The sequence below is a fragment of the Salvia miltiorrhiza genome, chromosome 2 (assembly GCF_028751815.1).
Source record: "Salvia miltiorrhiza cultivar Shanhuang (shh) chromosome 2, IMPLAD_Smil_shh, whole genome shotgun sequence".
Classification (NCBI taxonomy): domain Eukaryota; kingdom Viridiplantae; phylum Streptophyta; class Magnoliopsida; order Lamiales; family Lamiaceae; genus Salvia; species Salvia miltiorrhiza.
The window spans coordinates 17767450-17781956 of NC_080388.1; positions in this window are offsets into that span (position 1 = coordinate 17767450).

Below are 14507 nucleotides of genomic sequence, written 5' to 3' on the forward strand. Positions count from 1 at the left end.
GCACTCGTACTCTACACGATTCACTCTATTGCTCAATCAATCCTCCTCCACGCTCTCACGAATGGAAGTTCGGAACCACCTTGACCCGTCAGGCTAACTAGTCTGACCGATCAGCTAGACCGACTACTTCAACACTGCTCTATTATATTATTAATTTTACATATTATTATTATTTTTATGGATTCCGTTAATTATCTTTTATCGTTGAACTGACTTGAGCGTTGGAGGTCCTTCCATCGACACCCCCACCGGTGTTCCCAGATGGGCTCTAACGTGTTTGTGGTTTTCAGGTTGCTAGTGTCCGCTGATCCTGACGTACTCGACGTCTTAATTCGTGATTGTTAGATCTATCCCCAACATTTTGGCATCCACCGTGGGGCCCTAGCAATCAAGCGAATCAAAGTAGTTTCCGTAGATCTCTACGACCATCAATCATGTCTGACGGCCGTGACAGATCTGAAACTCCTGACGCACTCCACGTGGCTGCTCAAATTGCTCAGGCTGACCTAGCCGCCCAGATCGCCGCTCTGACTAAATAGATGAATGAGGAGCGGGAGAGATGCAGAAAGTTGGAGAATGAGAACGCTAAATTGTATGACCGTCTCGAAGCTATGGAGCCTATCGAGATCATCGAACCTTCCAACTTCCGAGCCCAAGGGTCTTCCATGCAACCTCTGGGAGATACACTGATCACTCGCAAGGATAGATCCAACCATCTCTTGACAGATCCATCATCTTCGGTACAAAATCGCAATGTCATTAGTAACCTGACTGATCCAAGTCGTGCTACATTGAATGCAGGTACTAACATTACAACGTTCGCACTGGAGCAAGCATGAGAGCTCGGCCAATTCAACTGGACGCCAGACCTACAGGAACACTTTGACAGGATGGAACAACCATCACCGGGGGGCAACTTGCCCGAACCAACTTTACCACCCCGGGCGTTGCAATGAGCAATGCCGTCATAGGAAACATGCAGCCTACCATATTGGGGCCCAATCTTGCAGTCACGCCAAGCCAAGTCAACCAACTGGCGGACGGACCCGGTCAGAGGGAGATCACCCAAGAACAACTGTTTGGCAATGAATTCGTCCAACCAACTGCAATCGGCCCATATTTGAAATGCATTAACCCTGCAGAAGTAAGACATATATTGTCCGAGTTACACGAAGGTGAGTGTGGACGGATCCCAGTTTATCAGTGCAGATAACGCGACCGTACTTTGGGTTTTAATCGAAGCAGTCGTATTGGTCAACATACAAATAAATTTATAACTTTGCTCAAGACAGGTGACTTAACCTAAAACAACTTCTAGATTGACTTGCAATAGCACAAGGACATCATATCATGATAAGTTGACCCAAGTCGTCTCTCAATGAAGGCTAAGTAGGGCTTCAATCATGCTATTAACAGAAAACAATAAAACCTAAACACTCTAATCATAAAATTGGGTCTGTCATACTCTCCCGTCCCCTAGGCAGAAATTAAAAAGCATAAAAAAATTACGATAAAAGGAAACAACTCCAAACTTAAAGCAAGAAGAACTATCTAACACACTAACGAAACAAGACACGAATGGTCAAACGAACATGATTCAACAAACAAAAGGAATTCCAACAACTAGGCTTTGCAATATTAAATAGAGTGTAATTAATCTAATAAAGTACCTAGGGTTTGAACAACGATCTCAAGGTAAAAGTAATCTAAATCACGAATGAAGACGAATACTGAAACACGATAATCAAAAACCATAAGAACATGAATTGCAATAATAACTACTCCCTCCGTCCCAGCTTTTTGTATCCACTTTTAAGAACATGAATTGCAATAAACCACTAAAAGTGGATACAAAAAGCTGGGACGGAGGGAGTATTAACTAACAACGAATTTATCAAAGTAAGCAAATAAGGAATCATAAAAACTAACAATAGAATTCAAGATTGTTCTTACAATAACCAACTTCAATCCAATTCAGCGTAAACCAAAGCGATCTTCAATCCAAGGATTCCAAAAGATGTTTAGATTTGTTCAAAATACTAAAAAACTAGGAAAAAAAAATATGGAAATCGCCTAAGGAGGCTGCTGGAGTCGGAAGTGAGAGGAAAAACCTTAAAAATGGGTTTTTATACAAAAATTCGTAACTGCCGGATTTGTCCAGTGGCAGAGCCACGAGGCGGCGGCGCTGCATATCCCCTTCATGAAATCTTCAAAAATGGAAACGGCGAGTGGCGCGAGACGGCGGCCACCGTGAGGCGGAGGCACCACCTACCTCATTTGCGGATCACTTCAAAACAAGAACGGCGAGCGGCGGCGGGTGGCGCCGAGGCGGCGGTGGCCGTCGTCTAATTTTCAAAAACACCCGCAAACGCTTCAAAACGTCCAACCAATCTCGGCATCTTGCAGAAAGCACAAAAGAACCAAAAGAACATCGAGCAAGTGAAAAATAGCGCTAATATGCACAGAGCAAGCTCGAATTGATACCAATTAACCCACAAATGAAGCCCCAAAACAAGGTAAACAATCGGCATAGTGCCTAATGGTAAGCAAGGGTTGATCCCACAGGAAGTTGGTGTAGCTTGTCTTTTGTCATGAAAAAAAATAAGAAAATTGTTGGAGTAGACTATCGTCCTAGTCACGAGACACCTCTCAGAACTAAACTCAACTTTACTTTAAATAATAAAATAAATTGAAAACACTGAACATAAATATCAATAATAAAAGGCAATCTGGTTAAGACGTTGAATCTGTGGATAATCTCTTACACTCGCTCCTTGGTCAAGATATTCATTACAATGTTGTGTCTACTGGTTATAACTTACCAATGGCCTGTGCCCCCATTCTCACTTGTGACATGCACTTCCATCATCTAAGAAAATCTATCCTTAAGTATGTTTAAGATAAGGGACACCCTATACCATTAAACCATCTCGACCTAACCATACAATAGGACACCTCAGAGCATGTAATTAAACCGAGAAGCATTTAGACCTAGATAGACCCGATATTGAACTTAGGCTCCCGTGCTCGCAAATACTCTTGAGACGCACAGTGATCGTACACACCCTATAATCTTGATTTATTGGTGATCTAAGTCTACTCAATTAATTAATGGCTGTTAACTAATCAAGTCGAATTAGACACTTGATTATAATGCCCAACACTTCGGGAACACAACATGCAACTACTTAAGCACACAATTAAACCTCACGATTTTATAAGTTCATATCCACATCATCTATGCCTTGCCCAAATTTATAAATTTAGCTGGACATAAAGTAAATTGCGAAAACAAAAGATAAATATGACATGAAAATAAAATGAAGTAAACTTACTTAATAAAGGAAAAATGGGCAGGATGCTACGCTGCCAATATAGAGCATAAACTAAACGTCTTATCCAAACTGGGACTTAAACATAAACTAAATGCAGAAAATCAAAGATTGTTTTGGTACTAGCCCCTACTCCTCGCTATTCACAGTACATAAAATGAAATGAGAACAGGTATATATAGGGATCCAGGCGTGGGCCAAAGACCAACATGCAGCTAGGGTTTTGGAGAGTCCAGCTTCGGCTGGAGTGTTCTTCTTCTGCCCGAGATAGAGTCCACAAGTGCGAGGACTCTACCTTTGATAAAACTCCATCCTTTGATCCGTTTATGTCTTCAAGCTTTCGTTTATATCTTCTCAGCGCATGGGAAAAGGAATATTCCCGCGCATATTCTTCATACACCGGATCTGCCACGTCAAGAGCAAAAGGTGTACCCTGCCTAACTCATCTTACCCAACGTAACAATGCAAGATAGATACAAAAAATAATCAAATGCATCCTATTCAACCTACCCTAACTGACACATCTTGCATTCAAGGCAAAAGATTCAAGGTACCCAACCCATCCAACCTATCATACCCTTATTTTTGAAGTAAACATAAATAAAAGGTACTCAACCCATCCAACCTATCACGCTTTTATGTCAGTCAAATTTCCATATCTTCCCTACTTCAATACTCTTCAGCCTATTCCACAAAATAAAGTAGGAAGACATAAAGCTGCGACGTCAACCCATCACCCTTATTAATCAAACATCTGTTCACTTCCGCAAAGCATAAAGCTTTTATTATTTAGTTATATCTCATATATAAATAAGGTGACATGTTGCCACATATTTCGTGAGTGTCCATGAGATCATAATTTTATCTCAAATTTTTACAATGCATGTTATTTAGTCATGGGCCCCATTATATTAATTATATATTCGTATGCTTTTAGGAAATGGTTAGTTTAAACTTATATTAATGCAGAATTAATATAAAACAAATCAGAACATGTAAATTGAGCTATGACTTGTTCTATTTAATTAATTAATTTATTATATATATATAGATTATGTTGGATTCACAAGTCCAAATATTATTTTTGCTCAGAAACTCTACTGGGTAGGTGAATTATTTTCATTTTTAGAACTTAAGTGGAGTTGCAACAAACAATTCTCTAATTGGAAACACTCCGATTATAGAATTAGGGACAAACTGTACAGGGTAAAATTCGTATGAAGCCCAATTATTTTATCTAATCCGACAAAACGACCCAATCAGACGAGTACCAATTTAATTAAGTTCAGATATAGCAGACCTGAGTAGAGTTGCAACTGTAACACCCCGTATTTTTACCTTGCTATTAACAGTGTCGGGATACTACTATTGAGGGCACTGAGAGTTTTGCACTAGCTTACTAACGATGAGAGGAAGTTTATCGATAGATAGTGATGTGAGTAAATTAGAGATGTTGATTGAGTTGAGAAAGAGATTAGAATTGAGTTAGAGATGCTGATTGAATTGAGTTAAGATAGAAATGCTAGAGATAGAGTCGAGGTAGTGAGTGGGAGTCACTATAGTGGATAGTCAATTTCGAGTAATGATTAGATGGACGATGAACGATTTTTCGATTTTGATGTGACTTTTGTGCGAACTATTTGATTGACCGATATGTGATTTACTTGATACGTGTGCACTTATAATTGAGTAATTATGATTTTTGTGAGAATGATAGCATACGTGATTAATTTTGAATCCACTTCATGAACGGGATTAATTTTAATCGATGGATAGTAATGTCGATTTGGACACTATCTTTTCTTAACGAATTTCTCGGAATTTATTTTCTGAGATTAATAAGGGCTTGATTAATGAATAATTGCTTAAGAATTATTATTATTTTATGGCCACATGAGTGCATAATGTATAGTTTTGATTTAATTAGTGCATCATAGTACATGATTTAATTTTCACCACACATTCATACACTCACACTTATTGTTTTAATCAATCTCACATGTGTTCTTAAACAAGTGGCCAAGTGGATAGACAAAGCATTAATTGAGCATTTAATGCATTATTAACTTAGGGAGCAAGATTGGGATTAAAACAAAACATCTCTCTCTCTTCTCCCCCCCCCCCCTCCATTTCGCCCCTCTCCCTCTCTCTCTCCCTCACACTCTTTTCTCTCACCACCACCATTGATGTCCATCATCCAAGCTTCTAAAATCAAAAATACTCCATAGATCTCCACTAAATTGAGCTTAGATCTCATTTCTTTTGGAATCAAGATCAAGAGCTAAGGAATCCTCAAACTTGAGTCAAGGAAGTCACCACTTTTCTTTGAATTACTTGAGTAAGTGATGTAATTACTTGAATGTAGACCTAACTAGTTCATATGAGTGTATATATGCTTGATTGAAGCAAGAAAACACCCCCACCCTTCTTCCTTGAAATTTTCAAAAATTAGGAGGGTTTGCCCTTCAAAAAAAATTCTCTTTCTTTTCTTGAGTTGGAGTGAGATTAATCCTATTTGGAGTGTATTAAGATGATTTCCATGTATTTTGTTAAGCTTTGGAAAGATTTATGAAATTTCCTTTGAGTTAGTTTATCCAAATTTGGGAATTTTTGAGATTATGGCTTAATTGATGAATTGAGAGTTGATATGAGTTATTGAAATTGTTATTGTGATAATTGATGGATTGGAAGTGATTGATGTAAATTGGAATGAGTTAGTTTGATGGAAATTAGGTATTTTTACTTATGTGCTTGAAATGATTATGTGATAGCTTATATTATTGATTGAGTGAGCTAATTTGTTAGATCTAGGCTTTAATTGGTTATTTGCGCATGATTAAAGATTTTCTAAAAGTTAGTTTACTTAAAATTTAGGCTTTTTGATTTATGAGATATATGCTTGAATTGGATATGATTAATTGATTAAAAGCATGTCTAGACTAAGTAATCATGAGCAATTTGATTAATTGTTGCCTATATGTGAGTTTACTTGAATTTAGTTTACCAGAATTTGGGTATCCTTGATTTATGAGATCCCTACTTGTGTAAATGATGTCTATATCCTAATTGGAACCTATTTAGGACCATGACATGATTAGTTTGTGAATTTTCAAGGAATTGTGAATTTTCAGCGAGTTTAGTTTGTGCATTTACATGAGATCTCTCATATGCAATGAGTTAAGTGTTAATTATGAACATATATAGTTATGTGACGATTAATTAAGCCTATATATGAAAGATGAGATGAAACAGATCGTTCCCTAATATTTCTTGTGATGACCGAAAATGATGAGTCAAATGGGAAGCCGAGTTTGATTTTTCTTGAGTCGCATGATCGTATATTCAAGTTCTTGGGTAGATTGTGAGGTTAAGTTGAAATTTTGAGAATTTTCTGACAAAGGAGTTCCGAGTTTAGTTTGTCAAGAATGCTATTACATGAGACAGCAACAAACAATTCTCTAATTGGAAACACTCCAATTATAGAATTAGGGACAAACTGTACAGGGTAAAATTCGTATGAAGCCCAATTATTTTATCCAATTCGACAAAACGACCTAATCAGACTAGTCAAATTTGATTATATTGATAAGTCCAAAACTCTGGCCCATCAAAGAGATATACAGGTTTGTTAGGTGAAACCCTAAAAAGGGTGACTACTTGATGAATAAGGAAGGAGAGCAATGTGGGATATCCTCTCCAGGAATATCAGAGTAGTTAGGGTTTGGACTTAAGCTGGGTGACAACCTTAGCCGCCAGAGGCCTACATATAAATATATCCCGACTAGGTCTAGAGGGCCATCTGATCATTCATACTCTGATCACTGCTACCTGCACTCATACTCTACACGATTCGCTCTCTTGCTCAATCAATCCGCTTCCATGCTCTCACATTCTGAAGTTCAGAACCACCCGACCCGTCAGGCTGACTAGTCCAACCATCCAGACCGACTACTTCAACCCTACTCTATTTATTCCATTAATTTTATGTTTTATTACTATTTTTACAGATTCCGTCAATTATCTTTTATCGTTGAACTGACTTGAGCGTCGGAAGCCCTTCCATCGACACCCCCACCAATGTTCCTAGAAGGACTCTAACGTGTTTGTGGTTTTCAGGTTGCTAGTGCCTGCCGATCCGAACGTACTCGACGTCTTAATTCGTAATTGTTGGATCTATCCCCAATATGTATATGGATATATCCCAAGATAGTGAAATGAGAATTAAAAAAAAAAAAAGATAGCTTTTGGAAACAAATTGTGGATGTATATAACTATGAAAAACCTTCTCCACATATTTCTAATCGAAGCAAAAGATCGCTTCAAACTCGCATGCAAGTCATTATGAGTTCTGTTTAGTCCTATTTTGTGATGTTTATATGGGTGTTTAAGTGTGTTATGAGTTTATATTTTTGGTCTCGTTCACTCAGTAATTGATTGATTTGAGCTTATGTACTTATTTTGTTGTCTCAGGATTGGATGCTCTAATTGATTACTTAGTGAAAAAATATAGAGTTCGAATTTGGCTGATTGGTCTTCACAAGAATCGTAGCTTGTCTCGATAGGCGTTTGTAGGCAAAAATGGATCTAAAATTGGATTTATAACGAGGGAGAACGGGCCGAAACAAAAACATCGTGCAGTGCAGTCCGCGTGTGAGCGACCCAGCGGGCACTGGGTTTTTCCTGCGACCGAGGTGCTCGATTTTCAGCGCCCGAGGGTCGTTTTCCAGTGCCCGAGGGCCTCTTCATGGCCACCCCTCACCCGCTGGGCCTTCTCCCTCGCCTGCTGGCCCTCTTCCTCGCCCACTGGGCCTTTTCCCTTGCCCTCGCACTCCACCCCAGTCTCCTTCGACCGCGCTCTTCATCCCTCGCCGGAGTAGCACACTTCAGCGCCTGAGGGGCGCCCTTCCTTGCCTCGCCCGAGCGCCCAAACCCCTCGCCCAAGCCAAAATTCCAGCGGCCGAGCTCCTCATTCCCAACGCTCGAGCTCTTTTTGCTCCAATTAGAATATGCCACGTGTTCAAATTAAGTAATTAAAGAGAAAAGACATATTTTACATTCGGGAGTATAAAAGAGCAGACTTCTCATGCACTAGGGCACGCTCACACTTACACTTTTCCCAGGCGCAGTTCTAGCCATCTGTCACGACCGGACTTAATTAAGGATAATTAAGCCGGGAAACCATGACTAAGGGAGAGAGATTAGAAGCGGGGATAGAAAAGGGTAAATATATAATGAAGGATCGAACTTAATCATTGACAGCGAAGGGGACATTTATAATATAACTTATGTTTAGCCACAAAGATTCAATTAACTAGTAAGTTCGGATGAATCCGACTTAATTCAAAAGGCTTATTACTTAAGAATACGCAGCGGAAAATAAAATCTGATTACATGTATGAAGACATGTATCCAAGAGTTTATTCAATCAACTTATGACAAAAGCTCCGCTTCTCACTTCATCTTCATCAACTACTGCTCAACCTGTATATTTAGAAATATATGCAGGGCTGAGTACAAAAGTACTCAGTGGACACGTATGCCTAAGTAAACATATAAACATGCTTCGTGAAACTGTAAATTGTCATGCCATCATAAACAGTACAGCAAGGGAGTTTTAGCTAAATAGGCCCAAGCTTACTAAATTCATTTGTGATTCTTAAAGTTCGTCTGATCAGACTAAGTTGTCTTGTAATCTATCATATCTGGAACTGTGTGCCGGAGAGGTGGCCACCTCTCACGAACACTTGACCGGGCAACCCGCTAGATGACTCATGGTCACTGGTGTATACTAGTCCTGGCAGGATAGCTATCAACTGCTCAGGACCCGAATTCGATTGCATCATTGGCAAAGCCAAAGCAGATAGATATCATACTAAAATTGAAACATTTATGGCAAGACAACAGTTGAAATAATTTTCATATCAAAGATCATGCAACGAAATAACTTGTTCAAATATAACATTAAACTCATTTGATATATATGAAAGTAAACCCACCTGATAGCAAAGCTTTGCTACAGTTCAGTAACTCCTTGACTAGCTCTTACTCTTGCGTTTAACCTTTAATGCGAGAACATAAGGTCAAACCTTAGCTCGAAGAAAATTCTCAAATAAATGAGAATGCATAAAATAAATATGCATGACTCATATTCCTTAAATTATTAATCTAGCTATTGGATTAAAGCTCGTTTTATGATATCGGATTATTAATCCACCCTTCTTAGGATATTCTAGTCCACTTACTAATTAATAACCTCGTCTCAATTTATCAATAATTAAAAAATACTGAGTCTAGTTCATCGATTAACAAATCTATATTAATCTCTACTTGGGTTCAATAAATAATAGGAGTAGTAAAAACAGTCCAAATTATTAAAAGAAGTCTAGCATTTTCAGCCCATCAGTCTGGGCCCAAAAAATTAAATAATGCTAGCCCAATGCTAATCCATGTAATAATTCTATAGCCCAAAAGAGAACCCCAAATTACCATAATTTGGGCCCACTCCTCAAATAACTCTTAGGTCCAATCTAACAACCCATCTCCCATCTCTCTTCTCACATTCACGGCTGCACACGCAACCTTCTCCTCTCTCACCTGAAACTGCCGCCGCAGGTGACCTTCTCCGGCGAGTCGCCGCCTGCCTTCATCGGCTCTGCTTTCGCCCCTGACTCCACCCCTCTCTCTCTCTCTTTCTCCTCTGCGATTTCCCCTCCGCATTTCACAAATTGAGCCCTAGCTCTTTTCTGGAATCGCCGCCGTCACCTCGGCTCTGAAAATTCGGGGACATCGCCGCCTTCTGAAGTCCGACCCATCGTCTGTCCTCTTCTCTCACCGTTTTCACCTCTTCACCGACATAAATCGCTGCTTCTCATTTTAAAATCCGGCGAGGCCGGCGCTAATCAGTTTGCGCCGCTTCCTCCCCCTTTGTCTCACTCATGCGCACACAATCGAGGCAGGGATTGAGCCCCAGCCCCCCTTGTTCTCTCTGATTCCGACGCGGTCGCCTCTGCTAGGCTTCGTCCGCTGCCGCTCTGTGAATCAGCGAGAGCCTCGCCGTCGTCGTGCCTTGACGACAAGGCGACAACCACCGCCTCTCGGCCATCAATACTTCCTCATGGTTCACCCATCGGTTCTTGGCTCAACGCTCATACAAAAGCCGAGTTCTCCCAGCTCGGCCCCACACTAAGGTACTAAACGCAGCTAAGCAAGATAGGATTTTTGGTGCTTTTCAATTATCAATGCTCGTAACTCAATACATGAATCTCTTGCTTGGTTTAAAAAAGCGTGAAGCCCACCGAAGCGAAAACTGCCCCGGGGCTTAAAGCGCGGGCTTTTGGTGAAAGTACGCAAAACCTAAAAAATTCTAATATATTTACCTACAATATATTTTATAGCAAAAAACACAAATACTTAAAACCACAAATACTTAAACACACAAATACTTAATTTAAAAATTAAAACACACAAATATTTATGTTTAAAGTACGCAAGTCTAAAAGTTCAATCAAATCTCAAGCAACTAATCAAAAATCATCATCATTAAGTGCATCATCCCCATCTCCTTCATCATCTTTGTCTTCACCAATGTCCTCTTCCATCTCCCCCCCAACCTGGAAAACTGGAAACTTTACCTTTGGACGATGACCGGCGGCGGCGGCGGACAGCTGGCGACGACGGCGGCCGGCTGGAGGCGGCGCGCGAAGGCTGGAGGCGGCGCGCGAAGGCTGGCGGCGCCGGATGGTGGGCAGAACAGGTTAAGGTCGCGAGAGGGATGGGAGAAGACGGGAGGCAAGCATTTGTTTTAATGAAATAAAACCTAGTTTTTTTAAAATTTAAAAACCTAACCCTAACATACTAAAAGCCCGCGCTTCAGCGCTTCTCGCCTAGGCGCGCTTTTGTGCGCTTTTGTGCGCTTCTCAGCGCTTCCTGTAGGTAAGCGCGCTTCGCCCAGAAAAAAAGGCCAAACCTGCGCTTCACCAAAAGCGTGCGCTTTTTTGCGCTTAAGCGCACTTTTTTAAACCAAGATCTCTTGTGAAACTATGGTGTTCTGTACTAGTCTTTGTTTCACTAGTTCTTGCGTGAAGTCTATAAGTATAAACTGAATGAGCTATTCATCAGCAACATATTATGGTTTATGCTGGATTATGGAAAGTGTGACTTCGCTAAGTCTATATGCATATATACTTGTCTGTATAGTCTATATCCATTTACTAAAACATGTTTTGATGCTATGAAGTATAGATTTGAATAATTGAGATAGTATAATACCTTGCAATTGTTTGGTGGTTTGGTTGGCTGCTGTGTTGCTATTGAAATCAGCGGGAGAAACTGAAATAGAAACTGGTTGCTTTAACCTTTTGCAGGGAGGAACTATGGAGGGATGGAGAGAGTAAAGCAAAACTTACCTATCCGAAACTTCGCAGCTGGAAAATCGGTTCACTCCTTTGATTGCTGGTGAACAAAGACTGAATAAGGGAGTTTGTTGGATGGCTGCCTTATTGAAGGAGAGAGTTAGCTAAATGGGAGTATCTACTCTTCTATGACATGCTTGAAAGATGGGCACCAGGTGTAGGGTGGCTGACTGAGGAGATGGCTGTCATAGGGTGGCTGATTGACACCCTAAGTGTACCTTGGCATGTTTTAAGGGATGGGGGAGTGGCTTGGTGCAGATGGAGGTGAAGGCTGCTGTTGCAGCTATTATGCACACACGGCCACATTTCTTTTTCTTTCTTTTCCTCTCTTTTGTTAGCAGGTAGTGAGTAGGAAATAGGAAGTGAGTGATGATTGTATTAGCTATGTAGTAGGAGTAAAAGTTGTATTGTACCTAGGAACAAATCCTTATGACTTGTATTCTTTATGCATCTGTAACATTAACTCCGAGTTTTGATATCATCATGTATCTGTAAATCCAATTCGAGCTATGCTAATAACGACGCTTCGTTATAAAGACTCCACAATTAAACATCTAATTTATTCTTATAAGTCGGAATTAAATCAATACTCAAGTAACAATAATAAATAGAAATATTATTATGTAGCATATAAATTAATAACTCGATTTCTCTAAGTCAGTTATCATTCTGGAAAAATAAATCGTTGTCTGCTCAATGAATAAATTACGATTATCTCACGTGAAAATATTTAATTCAGAATCTCAGCTGGATTAACATTATTGGAGGATGCAATAATTAAATATCGCATTTACTAATCCTAATCATAAATAAAAGAGCGGGCTACTAAACCATCGTTCCAGAAGAAAGTTTCTTAGTTAGGGTTTATTCATTTTCTTATTTCATTCTTACGCCTAGAATAATTAGTAGTCAGAGATTCTTTTCCAGTTATCATCAATTACTGTAAGTTTCTATTTATTGCTTAGATAAAATTTGGATTTATGATTTCAATACCGTAGTTTTTATTTCTTTCCGGATACTCTTTAGATTTATTCTTATTAATAATTTTGTTCGCTGTCTAGATAATTATTATTTTGTTGCGCGATTATTTTAATGAATTACTATTTTTCCTCAAGAGCCCTAGCGTAGATTTACATGCTATTTCTTTCCTGCTTATTTATTTTAAATAATTGCCTAGATAATTTTACATGCTTTATTTCAATTATGCGCTAGATAAGAGAGAGAGAGAGAGAGAGAGAGAGTCAGACCCAAAATCTTAATTAGAGTGTTTAGGTTTATTTTATGTGTTATCTGTGTGCAACACAAGAGAACACCCTCTTTAGCCTTCCTTGAGAGACGACTTGGGTTAGCTTATTCCACTGCAATTGACCTCGTACAATTGCGAGTCAATTCAATAGGTCTTTTGAGTTGAGTCAAGTTCTCTTTCAAAATTCAAAGCATGTGTGCAACAAATCGAATATCTAAATCCAAGTGGAGCTTCTGAAAAAGATATTGTAAGTAGTTATTTATTTTTACAGTTGATTTAACTATTTAATTGTCGTGCTATTGCTAACATATGTTATTTATTATTCAATTTGATTGTGCAAAATAATTATTGATAGGGGATCCAAGATATAAGAAATGATTCCATTTTGAGCATGTCTACCCATTATGAAAGATTTTGTGAAGTTTGATTGTACTTCACAAAGGTCTTCATTTCAATAAGAAACAACACCAGAATCTCCTATCTCACCTGATGGTTTGTTTTCTTTTAGTATCAATTTAAGTGATGGTAGTGGTAGTGGTTCAGGACCAACACAACTAGGGTTGTCGATCGGTTCGGGTTCGGTTACCCGTACCCAAATTTTCAGTTACCCGAACCCGAAATATGCCATATTTCACTAATCGTTCCTGAACCGTTTTAGATGTTCGTATCCAATAACCGATTCGGTTAACCGTTTCGGCTATTTGGGTATCCGAATACCCATTTAAAAAAATAAAATTCACAATAATTTACTAGTTAGAGAATTTGAACTCTGGTCTCCAAAAAATACACAGAGCAATTTATCGACTTAACTAAAGCTTATTCTTATACTTTAAATATAAAATAGTTTTATTTAGCTAAAAATCGATTTTTTAAAAAATAATTTTATGAAACTAATTTGTCATGTCCATTAATGCGGGGAAAAAAAACCAAAATCTCCATTTTTTTAATCTCTGCACATTAAATAGCTCATCTACAGATTAAAAAAACAATAAAGAGGAAATATGTTAAAGCCATGACTGTGTCTCCCAACAGCAAGAAAAATACTCAAAGGCGGACGGGCGACGAAGTGGCGCAGCGGCATGGTTTTTAATATTCATATGATGTCAATTTTATAGGGAATTGAGTGTTTGATGATTGTTTTGTGCTTAAATTGCTTTATCTTATGAAATATAATACTTGCTCGTACTTTGATGAATTTTACAGAAATATGAAGTCTGAATTTGGACCGATGGTCTTAACTAAAGTTTTAGTTCGTCTCGATAAGAGTTCGTAGGCACAAACGGTTCGCAAATTCGAATTCGGACGAGGAAGATATGACTGAAACAAGAAAGTCGCGCGCAACAATGAATAGCGCCCAACAGAAATTTTTGAATTTTCGGGATTTTCGGATTTTATCAGTATTTTCAAGCTCTGTACTGTATTTATCCCATGTGCCTATATATAGGTCCTGTTTTGACCTATTTACGATTCCCAACTTTATTTTTCAGTTTGATAGCTTTTAGTTTTCATTGCTTTCCA